Source organism: Bactrocera oleae, chromosome 3, assembly GCF_042242935.1.
Source record: "Bactrocera oleae isolate idBacOlea1 chromosome 3, idBacOlea1, whole genome shotgun sequence".
Lineage (NCBI taxonomy): Eukaryota > Metazoa > Arthropoda > Insecta > Diptera > Tephritidae > Bactrocera > Bactrocera oleae.
Window position 1 is genome coordinate 54,447,235 of NC_091537.1, and position 20,095 is coordinate 54,467,329.

Below are 20,095 nucleotides of genomic sequence, written 5' to 3' on the forward strand. Positions count from 1 at the left end.
TTGTGTTTGGTATCGCAAATATGTCTAATCGGGACGATCAGACTTAGGTGGAGGGCAGTATGACGAACACGGATGATAGAACAAAATCGAATCAAAGATAAACTTCCAGAAGCAACTAGTTAGCGAATTCGTAGTTGCGAGAATGTTCTAGACGCAATGTTATGTTACAGATTTACTATATAAGGGCTGCCGGACAGTGCAGCAAAGACAGTTCTAGTTAGAGTGTTGTCGTGGTAAGAACAATTGAGACATAAGCAAGAAGTTGTAAGCTCAAATTACGAGCAATAAGTGTTAAGTTGTTGGAATTAGAAATAAAGAAAAGTGTGTAGCCATTAAATTGGGACTTTTATTTAACAATCCAGTGATCGAACTCAAGAGTGAGTTACAGGTAGACGATTTATTGAGAAATCCGTTACAATATGTATATCTTTGACTATATATTGTGACGAACATGAATGATATAACAAAATCGAATCAACGATAAATTGCCAGAAGCAACTAGACAGTTAATTCCTAGTTGCCAGAATGCTCTTGAGGCAAAGTTTTGTTAAAGATCTACTATATAAGGGCTGTCGGATTATGCAGCAAACACAGTTCTAGAAGTCGTAAAATCGAATTAATTTATTGGAATAAGAAAAAAATATAAGTGTGTAGCCATTAAATTGGGACTTTTATTTAACAATCCAGTGATCGAACTCAAGAGTGAGTTACAGGTAGACGATTTATCGAGAAATCCGTTACAATATGTATATCTATGACTATATATTGTGACGAACATGAATGATATAACAAAATCGAATCAACGATAAATTGCCAGAAGCAACTAGACAGTTAATTCCTAGTTGCCCGAATGCTCTTGAGGCAAAGTTTTGTTAAAGATCTACTATATAAGGGCTGTCGGATTATGCAGCAAACACAGTTCTAGAAGTTGTAAGATCGAATAAATTTAGTGGAATAAGAAAAAAGATAAATGTATAGCATTAAATTGGGACTTGAATTTACCAATCCAATTATCGAGCTCAAGAGTGAGTTACAAGGTAAACGATTTATCGAGAAATCCCAAAGAGGGAATTGTTTTAAAATGGCAGAGTTTGACGATTAGATTCCACAACTGAAAAGGAGTAGGAACAACTTGGTTCGGTGACAAATGGAGTAAAGTCGGAATTACAATCACGTTTGCGGGAGGCCATGGAAGCGGAAAACATTGATGTTGACGAGTATGTGTTTCAGTTGGAGTTGGAGGAAGAGACTACGAAAATAGAAGCAAAAGAAGAGGCTCAATGCTCGTCAAAGGTTGTGGGCATGAACATGGTTTTTGCTGCAATATCGCGGATGTCAACGCAAATGTCGACAAAAGTTTAACATTCACAGCGCAAGATGCACGTATATCAGCACATGTACTTAGTGCTTCCCAAATATATGACACCTCTATTACGTATCTATTATAACGCGATAGTAATTGCCGTTCAGCAAGATTATGCCAAAGTTTTCGTTACGAGTAGACACCGACTTTCGTATCCCTGCAAGACGGAGGTGTTGTGATGGTGTAGTGATAAGTTTTGAACTCTAAGCTCCGAAATTTCTCGGATAATATTTTATATTACGGATATTTCTCAATCGCAAGTTTTAAAAATATATTGAAAAGTACTTGATACCTATCAATGTCGATAGTTTAGTTTCGATCCTTTTCCCAGTACCTATAAATCTGATACGATACTGGTATCGAGTAAAGTGTCGATACTTTTGAAATTTTGTGGAACACTAAGAAGAAGAAATACCTAAAGAGGAAATAAGGAACTAACTAGACTAGAACTTAGAAACTAGGATACAAAAAAATCATCCGAATTTTGTGCCGATTTCACATTCCTGAACTGGCAACTTTCAGTCTATTTTATGTTTGATGGGGATTTCCCTCAAACTTTCGGAGGAATAACCTTTAGCTAGATTCACACAACAAGACATTTTAGAAAAATTAATTAAACATAATATATAAGCAAAAAATTAAACAAATTTTTCATTACTTATTTAACAGACACCTAGTAAAAATGTTCTGCCCTAGAGACAAATTTTCGTCATATTCGAGAACAATGTAGCCGTTAATAACTGATACAGAATTAAAAGGTTTAATACATTTAAGTGATATATATGCTAAGCCTACAAGTTGGTTATATTCTTAAATTTAAAAGTGACGTGCTTTTATGCGGAAAATTAATCATATAAATATTGAAGCGCGCATGTGAATTTACTACGTAAGTACCTATCTATTTTATAAATTAAATTGTAATACGTAAGAAAAAACGTAATATTGAACACACCTAATTTGATATTGACCGCAAGATATGTTAAAAATGTTTTAAGAGGTATGTAAATTTATTTCATATAATTTTTTTACCGTACAGAAAGGCTGACGGTAGATCACGCTTTTCGAGACACCAATATAAAAAACGAAGACTTGAAAAAGACGCAAAGCGACAAAAGCAAGCAGGGGCATTAGAGTCCATTTTGAAGAAAGGTGATCTAAACAGACTATCATCACCCATACCAGAAACCGGAGCTATAGCTGAGATTCCACTTAAACCTCGAGAAGAACATACGTCCGACTCCAATATAATCTGTGAACCTGGTGCTTCTACTTCTGGGTCAAGCGCTATTACAGGTGAAAGTGCTATTACAGGGGAAGAGGCCATAACAGGTGAAACTGCTATTGTAGGTGAAGGTGCTATTGCAAGTCCAAGTGTTTCTACAGAATTAACATCTATTGTAGATGTCGACCCAGCTACGTGGCCCAATAGATTAACATACACAGAAATAATATATTTGGTAAATAGGTTCTCCAGACCCACTGTATGAATTTCAATTTCCACAAGATACCAATGGTCGGAGATTTACTTCGAGATACTATAAGAGAAAGCTTAATAACGGTGAAGAAATTTTAAGAGATTGGCTTGCATATTCTGTGGCAAAAAATTTATTGTATTGCTTTTGTTGTAAAATCTTCAATACAACTATAACTTCCGGTCTATCTGAAGATGGCTACAAAAATTGAAGTCATGTAGGTGATATGCTTAAATCTCCTGAGACATCACGAGACCATGTAAAAGCAGGAAAATCTTGGGTAGAACTTTCACGTAGGCTCAAATCGTGTCGTACGCCTTGTCCCAGAGGATAATTAAATCAGAAATAGAACACTGGAATAGAATATTGTTACGAATTGCCTCAATCATCAAAATGTTGGCTAAAAATAGCTTGGCTTTTCAAAGTATTTATGATAGTCTGTATCAACATAACAATGGTAATTTTTTAATACTAGTAGAGTTGTTAGCCGAATTTGATCCCGTTATGCAGGAACATGTATGCAGAGTTTTGAAAAAAGAGGAGAAACAAGCAACCTACTTAAGTAAAACAATTCAAAATGAGTTTATTAATACAATTTCAGACGGCATAAAAAAACATTATATAATGGAAGCTATCATTACGTCGAAATATTATTTTATTATTTTACATCGTCCTCCAGACGCTAGTAAAACTGAGCAGATGACCACGATAATTACCTTTCATATTATTCAATCACAAGACCATTCACGAATATTCAGAAATTGTAATAAATGAAAGTTTTTTAGGATTTATACCAATCGAGAAATCAACAGGTCTGGCCCTAACAGAAATTATCGTAGAACAATGACCAGCACTTGGATAAGAGGGCAAGGGTACGTTAATGGATCTAATATGAAAGGTATTGAAAGTGGAGTTAAAGCCAGGATTAAAAGAACCAATCCACGGGCACTGGTGGTTCTTTGCAGTAGTCATTCTTTAAATTTAGTGGTAAACGACATGGCAAAGCCCTCACTGGAAACTACAATTGTTTTTAATACTGTGCAAAAAATAATTGTTATTTTTCACTTTAAGATAAAGATAGTCAATTCTTTTGAAGAATGCAAAAGGTATTACTCTAACACTATGTTCGCACCGACACAAAATTCGTGTTTTCAAAGACAAAAGAGGTTTTCACGCGAAAACTTGTGTTTACATCCATACAAAATCTGTCAAACGAAAACACAGTTTTCGCTGAAAACCCTTTGAAAACTTACATTCCACTCATTATAATCGGCGCCTCCTCTAGTTTAATCGATATTATTAGAAGACATATTTTGCGAGCCCTAAATGTCAGTTGACAATTTGATTACATTCCATAATTGGTACCCTACAAGAAACTGCTGATGGGTTCGCCAATACACTCACATTTGATATGTCAGTACTGTTAATTTACATTTGCATTTTTAAATTCAGAACTATTCACTGATTGGAGGAAGACGTACGCAGAGCTATTGAGAGGAGGAGATGGCATCAAGTAAAAATAAATTTTTATATTTTCATATTTTATTATATTTTTTCTTGCATTCCTTTTTATATTTAAGTATATTATTATAACTAATTTTGATTAAAAGTTTGAAAGTTATTAAAGAAATAAAAATTTTTTAATCTACTGCGCAAAAGAATTTTTCACTTCTGATAGCATTTCAGTCATTACTAACAATTTTCAGCTATGACGGATTTATGGTCAGCAATGACTCAGAAAAAGACATGAGAGTGAGTAGTATAGATATATAGTGAATCAATTCCGAATACCCATGTGTTAAAGAGAGATGCAAACTTACACACATACGTTTGTTTACATCAGTTTTTGCACAAGGCTTTTAAGAAAATGATAGAAACTTTGTTCTGCGCGCTGACAAAATTTTTTCAGCTCTGACTGTCATATTACCCATCAGATGACCGTCACTGTTCTTGTAGGGTACATAACAAATGTAAACAAATAGATGTGTGAACTGTCAATGAAAACTCATCGAAAACACACAATGCCGGTCAGAACGACTTTGGTTCCACAATCCACAAATTATGTTTTCAAGAGGATTTCAATTCGGTGCGAACATAGTATTAGTAAATTAATGCAAAGTAAAGATTCTAACTTAGTTTCCGTCATTAAATTACTTAAAAATACAAAAGATTGCTTTGAAAACTCATGTTCAGATAAGTATTTTACTCAAGTTCAATCATTGAGCACCGTCAAAAATATAAAATTGAAGTATTTTCACATTATAGATTCAGCCATAAATTCGTTATAATTAAGATTTTCCCAGATTTCTGAGCACAATAAACATTTTGCTTTTTTGTATAACATACTCTTACATATATGCCTTAAGATATAATATAATATGATTAGATATAAATGTATTAGAACTTTTAGAGGAGTTGTCAGTCCTTTGTATGTTTTTAAATAGTAATTTATCTCCTCAAGATGTTTTAAAATTTTTAACAGATTTAAGATTTGGTCCAAATATTACAAGTAGTATTGCGTTAGTTAACGACATAGCCGCACACCGCATACATATGTACATACATACAAACATACACATGTACATACATACATACATACATATCATACATACTTATATATAAGTGACATAACACTTATTAGACATAAATACATAAAACCAAAATAAGCATATGTAAACATATCTATCAGCTAACACACTTGAAATGTACAACACACATTGTAAAATATAAATATCAGAGATAAGAACATATAGCAATAGAAATGCACTATCAATAACAACCCAGATATAACAATAGAAACGAATAATTCTATCTGTTAGTAAACAGATAACTATCGATACAGCTCAATAGTATAAGTAGCACTAAGATTTATGTAAACTAGTTAGTCTAAAGATTATGAATAAAGAACACGCACTTCGGCGTAGTGAAAACATATTTCTTTTTTCTCATATCGTAAAAAACGATAATAACTGGGGGCTCAAGCCGGTCTAACTCTTGACTGCAGCCAAATATCCTCAAACTAAAGGATAATAAAAAATTCCACGGCTTTGAAGAAAAGCATAAATCTCTGAAAGAGTGAGATATAACAAATTCATAACGCGTAAAAGCAGACCTTGAAATAACAGGCAGCATAAACCATTTTGAACAAAACCAATCTCTGAAAAAGCGAGATATAACAAATTAATAAACGTGTAAAAGCAAACCTTAAAATAACAGACAGCATAAACCGTTTGAACAAAACAAAAATCTCCGAAATATTAAGAAAAAAGTGGAAAAAATTAAAACTGAATACATTACGAAGACTTAAGAATAAAAAAGGCAGAAATCCTACGACGACCACAGAAAAATAAATAACTCTACAATGGAGCAACAACTAGCCCAACTAAGCGCCCAAATGACCATGTTGATGAACCAGATGCAGCAACAAACAGCTGACTGAAAACATATTTCTTTTTTCTCATATCGTAAAAAACGATAATAACTGGGGGCTCAAGCCGGTCTAACTCTTGACTGCAGCCAAATATCCTCAAACTAAAGGATAATAAAAAATTCCACGGCTTTGAAGAAAAGCATAAATCTCTGAAAGAGTGAGATATAACAAATTCATAACGCGTAAAAGCAGACCTTGAAATAACAGGCAGCATAAACCATTTTGAACAAAACCAATCTCTGAAAAAGCGAGATATAACAAATTAATAAACGTGTAAAAGCAAACCTTAAAATAACAGACAGCATAAACCGTTTGAACAAAACAAAAATCTCCGAAATATTAAGAAAAAAGTGGAAAAAATTAAAACTGAATACATTACGAAGACTTAAGAATAAAAAAGGCAGAAATCCTACGACGACCACAGAAAAATAAATAACTCTACAATGGAGCAACAACTAGCCCAACTAAGCGCCCAAATGACCATGTTGATGAACCAGATGCAGCAACAAACAGCTGACTTCACGGATAGAATAGCTTCGCTAGAACAACAAAACGCTCCGCACGAATTAGTTTTATACGACGAAGTAAAACTAAATATCAGTGACCCCAAGGATATCGACCTTGAGTTATTCAAATCTCTACCCAAATTTGACTGGATTAAATAGCAGTACAGATCATGGAGATCACAGGTTTGGACATGGAAGCTATAAAAATCTTCCAGAATCATACAAAATATTATAGCGCCCTGGGAATATTACGAACAAAAATCACAGGACCAGCTGCTAATATTCTGACGAACCACAACACCAAATTGAATTTTTATTCAATAATTAACAGATTAGACTATACGTATGCGGACCAACGCCGATTATATGTGCTTCTCGACGAAATGAAGAGAATCACCCAGGGTAGAAAAACTCTTGCAGAGTTTCACAGTGAGGTTTCTAAGGCCCTTAACTTAGCCTTAACAAAAATTGAGATGTCCAATGATGACAATAACGAGGGAATGAAAACATACACTAACCAGGAAGCAGTAAGAACTTTCATTCTTGGGTTAAACTCTAAATATACCAGCGGTACATTGTATAGCCATAACCCAGGAAATCTAGAATCAGCATACGCGACAGCCTGCACCATTTTTCACGACAACGTGAGAGAGGAACTTGAGACACAGTTCAGACCTCTAAACCAACGTCAACATCATTCAAACCAGAATCAACCACCACATAGAGAAGAGAGGGAGTACAAACCAAACGTAAGGATACAGAGGAATAATTACCAACCAACTTCATCGAGATCCAACAACAACCATCAGGGATACAATGCACGACATAGCCAAAATAATCACCCACATCGAGAAGAGAGGTACCAAAATCAGTATAGACCGAACTTCAGCATGCAGAGAAATCAACATCACCAAGTAAAACAGCTACAACCACAACCTACACCAATACCCATGGACGTGGACGACTCCAGGCAATACATACAGACAACCAGGAATAATAATGCTGTAAGTGCCAATTATAATAATAATTATAGTAATACATATAAGAGAGATAGGACACCTAACTACACTAATACGACTTCTCCGTAAATAAATTAAACAGAGAAGATCTAGAATCAGTAGTTGTATCAAATTATGAAGAACAATATGAAACAGGCAGTACTTTTTTAGGCGAGTAAACGGGTTGCCCTGCTTACAAACAAAATGCGGCCTAACTGGCACACCCGTTACCTTATTAATCGACACAGGCTCAACTAACAATTACATAAATATAAATTGTAATATAGGAATATCTATTAAATTGAAACCATTTAAAACCAAAACCTTACATGGTTACTCAATCATAAATTCTAAAAAAATAATAACGATGTACGGACATCATTTAACATTTTACGAAATTAGGGAATTAAACGACTTTGACATTATACTCGGAGAACAGGGATTACGCCAAATGAAGGCAGAAATTAATTTATTTGACTATAGAAGTAGAACCAAAAATTAATTACACAATAAATAATGAAAAACTTAAAGATCAAGTAGAAGAACTTATGAAAAGAAATAATAATACTAATGGAAAGTTGCCCTTTACAACCACAATACAAGCAACTATCAAGACTGAATCAGAAGGCTCCATATGGACAAAACAATATCCATATCCCATGTCCGATCACGACTTTGTCAAGAAAGAAATTGAGAAACTTTTAAATGACGGTATAATACAACAAAATACAAGCAAAAGCCCATACAATTCACCTATATGGACTGTTCCAAAAAAGGGTACCGATGACCAAAGGAAACCCAAGCGAAGAATTGTTGTTGATTTTCAAAAAATAAATTCCCATACGATTACTGACAGATATCCAATTCCAGATATTAATATGACAATACAAAACCTTGGAAAAGCAAAGATTTTTTCCACAATAGACTTAGAATCAGGCTTTCATCAAATATTAATTAAAGAATCTGATCGAGAAAAAACAGCATTCTCTGTCAACGGCGCGAAGTATGAATTTATAAGAATGCCATTCGGATTAAAAAATGCATCCTCAATCTTTCAACGATGCATTGACGACATACTAAGAGAATACATTGGAAAGTTCGCATATGTTTATATTGATGATGTGTTAATTTATTCATCTACTGCAGAAGAACATATGGAACACCTTCGGATTATAATCAACGCTTTACATAATGCAAATATGAAAATTTCTGACGAACAGTCACATTTTTTTCAAGATACAATCGAATACCTTGGACATATTATAAAACATAATAGGATAACAGTTGATCCAAAAAAAATTGTAACAACAAAAAATTACCCACAACCAACAAATTTAAAAGAATTGAGATCTTTTCTAGGACTTGCTAGTTATTATTGTAGTAGGTATGATAAAAAAGAACCAAAGTAATAAGATACTTGTGAATTTAGACACAGCAGCTGTAGAAGCTTTAGAAAAAATAAAAAGTGCATTACAAGAACAGGTTGAACTTTTCCAACCAGATATCTCTAAACCTTTTAGTTTAACAACAGATGCAAGCAATGTTGCCATTAGTGCAGTTTTAGCACAAAATCGTCAACCAATTGCATTTATTTCATGCACATTAAATAAAACGGAGCAAAATTATAGTACTAATGAGAAGGAATTATTAGCAATTGTATGGTCTTTACAAAAACTTAGGAATTATTTATATGGCGTGGCAGATCCAACAATCTACACTGATCATCAATCCTTAATATTTTCTATTTTCGAGAAAAACCCTAATACAAAATTGAAAAGGTGGAAGAATTTAATCGAAGAATATGGTGCTAAGTTAGTCTATAAACCTGGACACCAGAATGTCGTTGCAGATGCGCTTTCGCGTCAGCAAATCAACAATACAACAAATTGTTCCGATCACTCACTACAAAGTTCGCCTGTCGAAACTATGAAAAAAGTTAAACAACCACTTAACTCTTTCAAAAATCAAATAATTATTTTACAATATAATGAAAGGAATAAAGTCCTCAATCAAACAATATTTCCCGGGCAATTTAGACACACAATATTTTATAAAGATACCCCGGATTTACTATCTAAACTTAAAGATGTAGTTAATCCAAAAGTTACTAATGCGATGAAGATAGATGAGGAAATACTATTTCACTTAAAAGAAGAAATTATCTCCGCCTTCCCAAACTATAACCTGGTGCTAGCCCAAAATAAGTTAAATGACGTAACTTCCATAAACGAACAAAGAGAAATCGTCACACAAACACATCAACGTGCTCACAGGAACTACAAAAATAATAAGCAAGAAATATTGTTGTCCCATTACTGGCCCAATATTAATGAAATGTGTCGTAAACTAGTCGTAGGCTGTGAAATATGTCTACAGCACAAATACGAAAGAAAACCAAATAAACAACCTATAGGAAAAACTCCAATACCAACTCGAGTAGGAGAATATATACAAATGGACATATTTCATATAAACCATATGCTGTATCTTAGCTCAATAGATAGATACTCCAAATATTGTTATTTACGAAAACTAAATACAAAGATAGATTGCCATGAATCAATAGAAGAAATACTCACACAAGTTTACCCAAATGCTAAATATCTCATGACTGATAACGAAAGTATATTTAATGGAAACCTAATAAAATCTTTATACAATAGATTAGATATAATACATTCAGTTACTCCAGTACACCATTCAACTTCCAACGCTCAAGTAGAACGGTTACATAGCACAATTATAGAACTTTGTCAAAGTTTAGCAGCTGAAAACAAAACCGCGCCTGGTGAAGAAATTTTCAACGCTGTTCGAGAATACAATAGGACTATTCACTCTTCCACAGGACACAAACCTGAAGACATATTTTTCAATAGGGAAAAATATACCAATATCAAGGATATCTTGGAGCAAAAACAGGATAAACTACTAAAATATCATAGCAAAAGCAGAAAAAATATAACATATAAAACAGGTGATATTATATATAGCAAGACAGATCGACGTAATAAGCTTGCAACTAAATATAATAAACACAAAGTGAAAGAAGATCGCGGAGACACGATTTTAACAGTGAGGGGAAAGGTTATACATAAAGATAACATTAGGAAGCAAAGTACACAATACAAAGAATAAGAGTCATAAACTTTTGCCTATTTATTTTATTGGCTTCATTTGCATTTGCTGAAAAGATAACAAACCTTTCAGGTAGAAGATATATTTTAACCGAAACGGACGACGTTTATACATATAATAGCTCAGCCTACCTGTATCATATAGCCAACCTTTCGACAATATTAGCGCCTTATGAAAATATAATGAGAACAAGATACAGTAACATACAATACCGGGAAGAAAGTATTCTCATTAGTAAAATAGAAACACAACTGTTACCATTCGAGCATCGTATCAAACGTGCCCTTAATTTTTTAGGCTCAATTTTGAAATTTATAACAGGTACGCCAGACCAAGACGACCAAATAGAAATAAAATCAGGTCTTAACCAGTTAATAGAAAATAACAACCTACAAAGACAAATTAATTCACAGTTTGAGAAAATCCTAGAAACTTTAGATCCAAAATCTATAACAGAAACATTAATAATTAGGGAAGTATATAAAGAATTAGAATCAATAACAAACATAATTAATTTTGCGAAAACAGGTCTTTTTTATTCAGGCACTCTTAACCTTAAAGATATTAAAGAAATCATTAAAACAGAATCATATGACATTCCAATAATAAATATCTTAGAATACTCCAATATCCACGTGTGTATTTTTAATAGTGCCATTGTGACAATTTATAAATATCCAATAATAACCAATAAATGTAAAATGTATAATTTAATTCCATTAGTATTTAAACACGGAAAATATGAGCTAAAAAATAAAATTGCTAAATGTAATAATAATTTCACAAATCTATCAAATTGTACAAATTATATAGGAACTAATATCTGCAAAATAGAATTAAAAGATAAATGTACAATCCCATTATTATTGAACCAAAAGCTCAATGTAACGTGATACAAGAAAATAATAATCCTTTACAAATATTAGATCATGGTAATATTATAGTTGATAATGTTCATATATGGAATGGGCAGAAAATAAATGGTCCATATTTAATCCAATATGACCATAGCACCACCATTGATAATAAAACATATAGGTATAAACCATGAACAAGAAATTAAAGATATAATCCATGCTCATGAAAATGAAAAACTAGAAATATTGAATATATTATCTTCTGAAAGTAATTATAAATTTAGTAATATACAAAAAATGTACAAGTTCTTAATACCTATAAAAGAACACTCCTTTAAATTTATTTTATACCTTATTTTAATTAGTATAATACTAGTTTTAATCGTGTATTCATGTGTAAAAATATATATCTATCGACAAGTACAAACAAATAACCAACGTAAAATAAATTTCGAAGAAATATTCGAATTACGCCGACTTCAGTCATAGATGTCTCGAAATGAGGACATTTCATTTTAACACATTTCATTTTTACATACCTACAAACATACACATGTACATACATACATACATATCATAAATACTTATATATAAGTGACATAACACTTATTAGACATAAATACATAAAACCAAAATAAGCATATGTAAACATATCTATCAGCTAACACACTTGAAATGTACAACACACATTGTAAAATATAAATATCAGAGATAAGAACATATAACAATAGAAATGCACTATCAATAACAACCCAAATATAACAATAGAAACGAATAGTTCTATCTGTTAGTAAACAGATAACTATCGATACAGCTCAATAGTATAAGTAGCACTAAGATTTATGTAAACTAGTTAGTCTAAAGATTATGAATAAAGAAGTAGAAGTATATGCCTTAAGATATAATATTATATGATTAGATATAAATGTATTAGAACATTGTGAGGAGTTGTCAGTCCTTTGTATGTTTTTAAATAGTAATTTATTTCCTCAAGATGTTTTAAAATTTGTAACAGATTTAAGAGTTGGTCCAAATATTACAAGTAGTATTGCGCTCAGGATCCTTTGAACTTTACCGGTAACAGTTGCAAGTTGTGAAAGAAGCTTTTCTAAATTAAAAATAATAAAAAATTATCTGCGATCCACCATGACACAATAGATTATCTGGATTGGCTATAATTGCAATAGAACACAAGGTTTGCGACAGAATAAATTGATCAGATGTTATTAAAGAATTTGCAGAATAAAAAGCGCGAAGAAAATTACTATAATTACGAGGTAGGATTAAATATTCTCTGAAAAAATGCTTAATTTTTGGTTTCATTATTTTAAAAAACAACTGATTTGTTTTGTAGTAACATAAATGTTTTTTTTTATCAGTATTAAATTTTAAAACAAATCTTTTGTTGTGTTGTGTTTTGTTTTATATACGTACCGTATGAACCTTAACTTAAATTTAATAAACCGATTGACCATAATAAACAATTAAACAGTTTGGTCCTAATCTTTTTAATTTCTGAAACGATTTTGATGAAAAATGTTTATTGTTCCTTTAGTTAAAGGGCAACATTAGTAATACACAGGCTTTTCTGTAATTTCCAATTGAATGGGAGAAACCTTAGGTGAGAGAGAGAAAAGCTACCGACATTCTAAACATATTGTAATATAAACATGCCAAAATAAGAAAAACGAATATACAATTTACTACTCAAGAAGAATAAAAAAAGCGTAATTTCACTAAAACCAGGGATAAAGGGACGCTTATTGCAGTGTGAGAGCGCTTCAAAATTAGTGTCTTTTATAACATTTTGCATTGTAGCCAGATCAGTCAAAATAAAAATTGTTGGACATTTAAACTAAAACACCCAACATATATTAAGATTAAAAATATATATATATCCGATTAACAAATGGAGGAACTATTAAAATCCTTTTTTGTGATTTTGTGATATTTTAAAACAACTGGTTTTTGAACTTTCAATAGTTGAGAGAGTTGAGCATTCCTTCATCTCTGCTAAAAATTTGGCTTTTAGAGAGGTGAGTTCTTCTTTTTCTAAATATGTTGTATTGTAAAATTAATTTGTTTTACTTTATACATAGAAAAACACGACACAAAACCGATCAATAAGGTACGCATTGTGGTATGTGTTTTGTTTTTATAACCAAAACTTTTATTGTTACAGAAAATTTGCAGCATTGCGGTAAAATTGCATTCCTAGAATAAAACCAATTCAGGTGAGTAAATTATTAATTAATAACTTTAAAAAGTGAACAAATATAGTTAGTTAACTAATATTTAATATAAGAAATTATGTTTTAGATTGATAAAAATGCAATTTAAACATAATTATGTTGGAGGTTCAAGACGATACATGGATTTTGATTGGTATTGGTATACCATCGTTTGTTAGAGAGATTTTTCCTCATTTTCACTCATAATTTGTAAACGTTACAAAGAACGATTTGTGGAACATCGACAGATTCTATTGCAAGATTTTGTATATTGGGCTTGTCGTCATCCGGTACTGTGACAGTGCGAAGTGTGGCATCATTTTTTGACCTGCTACTATGACAAGATGTTGAAATCAAGCATAAGGAAAGCCGATCATGACACATATGTAGGAGTCTCTTATTGTTGGGCCATATCTCTTAGCATTATCGAATGACACGGCGAAACGTTATGAAACATAATGTAAAAAATAAATGCAACGTATTGGTGATGGCAGGTCGGACCTGGCAAAGGCCTTAAATAAAGACGAGCGTCGTGCACACTTAAAAACAACACGGGAAAACTTTGGTTTAGCGTCCCACGATTTCAGGGTTAAGAGGGGTATGGTTGAATAGAGGAGATGCTCCAGATCTCGAATATATATAACTATTGCCGCCTGAAACTTATAGTTTTCGAGATATTTGCATTTTAAGTTAAAAATTTCACACTTTTCATTTTACAATTTCTCGATTTATGGTTATCTTTTCTTTTATATTATGCACTTATTACACACTAACACTTCACTACAATGTTTCTACATATCTATTTTATATTAAATATTTAAGTATTTGCTTTAAATAAGCATTTAATTTTTATACAATTTTCGTAATATGAACAATAACAAATGGGTTCCATGTTGTCAGATAATAAGTGTTGCCATATCCAAACGGATGAAAGCAATCAAAATAAATAAAAAACCCAATCACCCTCTACAAAATATTATGAACTTAATTTTCCATTTTAATAAAAGAAAAAGGTTTTATGGCTTAAACGTATGTTTTATTGCAACTGATAATTTCACAAATGGATCATGATGCTGATTTACTATATTTTTACGCTATATGTATTCATATATCAAATTTTCAAAATCTTCACTGTTATTATAATTATCCTTAATAAAAATTGAAGTTTATAGAGAGTGATATATTCTCTTTAACAATACTTTTTTTTGGTTAAGATTTTTTATTTGCACTGGCGGCCTTCGACCGCGCTTCAAAAAAATAACCCTGGTCGGTCCAACACCTGCGTGTTCATAATTCAATCGCGTCAAACTTCTTTGTGCACTGGTGGCTTTTGGCCGCGCTTCAAAAAAATAACCCTGGTCGGTCCAACACCGGTTTGTTCATAATTTAATCGCGTCAAACTTCTTTCCGCACTGGCGGCCTTCGGTCGCGCTTTAAAAAAATAACCCTAGTCGGTCCAATCGGCAAATATCGACACTATTTAAAGAACAGGATACACGTATGTCTCAAATGGAAACGCGATTGTCAACGCATTTGGAGGAGCTGTTCGCAGCGCAAGATGCACGTTTTTTAGCACAGTTGTCAGCATCGAAAGAGCTCGACGTGCATATGTCAGCGCATTTATCCTCACAGTTGGAAGAGGAGGAAGCATGTGAGCCAGGATCTTCACAGTATGAAGAGCGAGAAGCTTGGATACCAGCACAAGTGTCTTTGCAGTCGGAAGAACTGAACGGGCGCATGCCAGCGCAGGTGTCCTCACAGTCGGAAGAGGGGGACGCGTGTGTACCACTACAAGGGTCCTCATAGTTAGAGAGCAAGAAGCTTGGATACCAGCACAAGTGTCCGTACAGTTGGAAGAGCAGGAAGCGTGTATACCATCATAGGTGGAAGATCAGCATAAAATTAAACCTGAAACGGATGACTCTTTGCAAGAAGATCCAGAATTGGATGGTGCATTACATGAAGTGGAGTTGAACCAATGTACAACGATTAGAGAAATAACTACAGGAAAGCCAGTCACAAAATCATATTGGGCAGAACGGAGCAGTTCAAAGTTAGTGTATGGCTGCTTGCATCGAGTATGGAAAAGCGAAAATAGGCAAACCTTCCGAGTACTTATGGTTGTTCCAAGGGTTGGAATTCATGATGTTCTTAACGTGCAGTACAAATGTCCAAGAGGAGGGCACTTGAGAGACATGAAATCCTTGGAGAATTTGAAGCAAAGGTTTTATTGAACTGGACATGGGCAGATGAAACAGCACAATTCGCGTGCGCCAGTTGAGAAAATAGGCGTGTATGAAGATGGTCCATTCCCCACCAATAAATTAGGAAATAGTCATGTTTTGGTAGTCAAGGACCATTTCAACGAATGGCCACAAGTATACACAATTCCTAACCAAGAGACTGAACCAGTGGCGGAGGCATTCATCAACAAGTGGGTATCGAGATTCGGTGTTCCAACGGAGTTACGTTCTGATCAAGAATGGAATCTCAAGTCATCTTTAAGTCAAGGGATGTACCAGAAACTGAGTATCCGGAAAACGGACGGAATCAACTCCAAGAAGAGAAGGACGGCTAACGATGTCAGCACCAGCCTAGAAGACGAGATGTGGGACATAAAAGCTTTGTGTTTGGTATCGCAAATATGTCTAATCGGGACGATCAGACTTAGGTGGAGGGCAGTATGACGAACACGGATGATAGAACAAAATCGAATCAACGATAAACTGCCAGAAGCAACTAGTTAGCGAATTCGTAGTTGCCAGAATGTTCTAGACGCAATATTTTGTTACAGATTTACTATATAAGGGCTGCCGGATTGTGCAGCAAAGACAGTTCTAGTTAGAGTTTTGTCGTGATAAGAACAATTAAGACATAAGCAAGAAGTTGTAAGCTCAAATAACGAGCAATAAGTTTTAAGTTGTTGGAATTAGAAATAAAGATAAGTGTGTAGCCATTAAATTGGGACTTTTATTTAACAATCCAGTGATCGAACTCAAGAGTGAGTTACAGGTAGACGATTTATCGAGAAATCTGCTACAATATGTATATCTATGACTATATATTGTGACGAACATGAATGATATAACAAAATCGAATCAACGATAAATTGCCAGAAGCAACTAGACAGTTAATTCCTAGTTGCCAGAATGCTCTTGAGGCAAAGTTTTGTTAAAGATCTACTATATAAGGGCTGTCGGATTATGCAGCAAACACAGATCTAGAAGTTGTAAGATCGAATAAATTCATTGGAATAAGAAAAAAAGATAAATGTATAGCATTAAATTGGGACTTGAATTTAACAATCCAATTATCGAGCTCAAGAGTGAGTTACAAGGTAAACGATTTATCGAGAAATCCCAAAGAGGGAATTGTTTTAAAATGGCAGAGTTTGACGATTAGATTCCCCAACTGAAAAGGAGTTCGGTGACAAATGGAGAAAAGTCGGAATTACAATCACGTTTGCCAGGAGGCCATGGAAGCGGAAAACATTGATGTTGACGAGTATGTGTTTCACTTAGAGTTGGAGGAAGATACTACGAAAATAGAAGCAAAAGAAGAGGCTCAATGCTCGTCAAAGGTTGTGGACATGAACATGGTTTTTGCTGCAATATCGCGGATGTCAACGCAATTGTCGACAAAATTTTAAGAGTTCGCAGCGCAAGATGCACGTATATCAGCACATGTAATTAGTGCTTCCTAAATATATGACACCTCTATTACGTTCCTATTATAACGCGATAGTAATTGCCGTTCAGCAAGATTATGCCAAAATTTTAGTTACGAGTAGACACCGACTTTCGTATCCCTGCAAGACGGAGGTGATGGTGTAGTGATAAGTTCTGAATTCTAAGCTCCGAAATTTATATTACGGATATTTCTCAATCGCAAGTTTTAAAAATATATTGAAAAGTACTTGATACCTATCAATGTCGATAGTTTAGTATCGATCCTTTTCCCAGTACCTATAAATCTGATACGATACTGGTATCGAGTAAAGTGTCGATACTTTTGAAATTTTGTGGAACACTAAGAAGAGGAAATACCTAAAGGGGAAGTAAGGAACTAACTAGACTAGAACTTAGAAACTAGGATACAAAAAAATCATCCGAATTTTGTGCCGATTTCACATTCTTCCTGAACTGGCAACTTTCAGTCTATTTTATGTTTGAGGGGATTTCACTCAAGCTTTCGGAGGAATAACCTCTAGATTCGAACAACAAGACATTTTAGAAAAATTCCTTAACATAATATATAAGCAAACAATTAAAATAATTTTTCATTACTTATTTAACAGACACCTAGTAAAAATGTTCTGCCCTAGAGACAAATTTTCGTCATATTCGAGAACAATGTAGCCGTTAATAACTGATACAGAATTAAAAGGTTTAATACATTTAAGTGATATATATGCTAAGCCTACAAGTTGGTTCTATTCTTAAATTTAAAAGTGACGTGCTTTTATGCGGAAAATTAATCATATAAATATTGAAGCGCGCATGTGAATTTACTACGTAAGTACCTATCTATTTTATAAATTAAATTGTAATACGTAAGAAAAAACGTAATATTGAACACACCTAATTTGATATTGACCGCAAGATATGTTAAAAATGTTTTAAGAGGTATGTAAATTTATTTCATAAAATTTTTTACCGTACAGAAAGGCTGACGGTAGATCACGCTTGTCGAGACACCAATATAAAAAACGAAGACTTGAAAAAGACGCAAAGCGACAAAAGCAAGCAGGGGCATTAGAGTCCATTTTGAAGAAAGGTGATCTAAACAGACTATCATCACCCATACCAGAAACCGGAGCTATAGCTGAGATTCCACTTAAACCTCGAGAAGAACATACGTCCGACTCCAATATAATCTGTGAACCTGGTGCTTCTACTTCTGGGTCAAGCCCTATTACAGGTGAAAGTGCTATTACAGGGGAAGAGGCTATGACAGGTGAAACTGCTATTGTAGGTGAAGGTGCTATTGCAAGTTCAAGTGTTTCTACAGAATTAACATCTATTGTAGATGTCGACCCAGCTACGTGGCCCAATAGATTAACATACACAGAAATAATATACTTAGTAAATAGGTTCTCCAGACCCACTGTGTGAATTTCAATTTCCACAAGATATCAATGGTCGGAGATTTACTTCGAGATACTATAAGAGAAAGCTTAATAACGGTGAAGAATTTTTAGGAGATTGGCTTGCATATTCTGTGGCAAAAAAATTTATTGTATTGCTTTTGTTGTAAAATCTTCAATACAACTATAACTTCCGGTCAATCTGAAGATGGCTACAAAAATTGAAGTCATGTAGGTGATATGCTTAAATCTCCTGAGACATCACGAGACCATGTAAAAGCAGTAAAATCTTGGTTAGAACTTTCACGCAGGCTCAAATCGTGTCGAACGCCGTGTCCCAGAGGATAATTAAATCAGAAATAGAACACTGGAATAAAATATTATATTATGGAAGTTATCATTACGTCGTAATATTATTCTATTATTTTAGATCGTACTCCAGACGCTAGTAAAACTGAGCAGATGACCATGATAATTAGGTACCTTTTATATTATTCAATCACAGGACCATTCAAGAACATTCAGAAATTGTAATAAATGAAAGTTTTTTAGGATTTATACCAATCGAGAAATCATCAGGTCTGGCCCTAACAGAAATTATCGTAGAACAATTATCAGCACTTGGATAAGAGGGCAAGGGTACGATAATGGATCTAATATGAAAGGTATTGAAAGTGGAGTTAAAGCCAGGATTAAGAGAACCAATCCACGGGCATTGGTGGTTCTTTGCAGTAGTCATTCTTTAAATTTAGTGGTAAACGACATGGCAAAGTCCTCACTGGAAACTACAATTGTTTTTAATACTGTGCAAAAAATAATTGTTATTTTTTACTTTAAGATAAAGGTGGTCAATTCTTTTGAAGAATGCAAAAGGTATTACTCTAATACTATGTTCGCACCGACACAAAATTCGTGTTTTCATAGACAAAAGAGGTTTTCAGGCGAAAACTTGTGTTTTCATCCATACAAAATCTGTCAAACGAAAACACAGTTTTCGCTGAAAACCCTTTGAGATCT

The 20,095-nt window shown here is 33.6% G+C and overlaps 1 long non-coding RNA gene across 1 annotated transcript; it reads left to right on the top strand.

Annotated features, from left to right (window-relative positions):
• Window positions 1-13,126: 13,126 nt before the first annotated feature.
• LOC138856202 (uncharacterized) lies at window positions 13,127-15,020 on the top strand. Its single transcript, XR_011395298.1, has 3 exons — window positions 13,127-13,797; window positions 13,861-13,995; window positions 14,081-15,020. It is a non-coding gene; the product is annotated as an uncharacterized lncRNA (long non-coding RNA).
• Window positions 15,021-20,095: the final 5,075 nt, after the last annotated feature.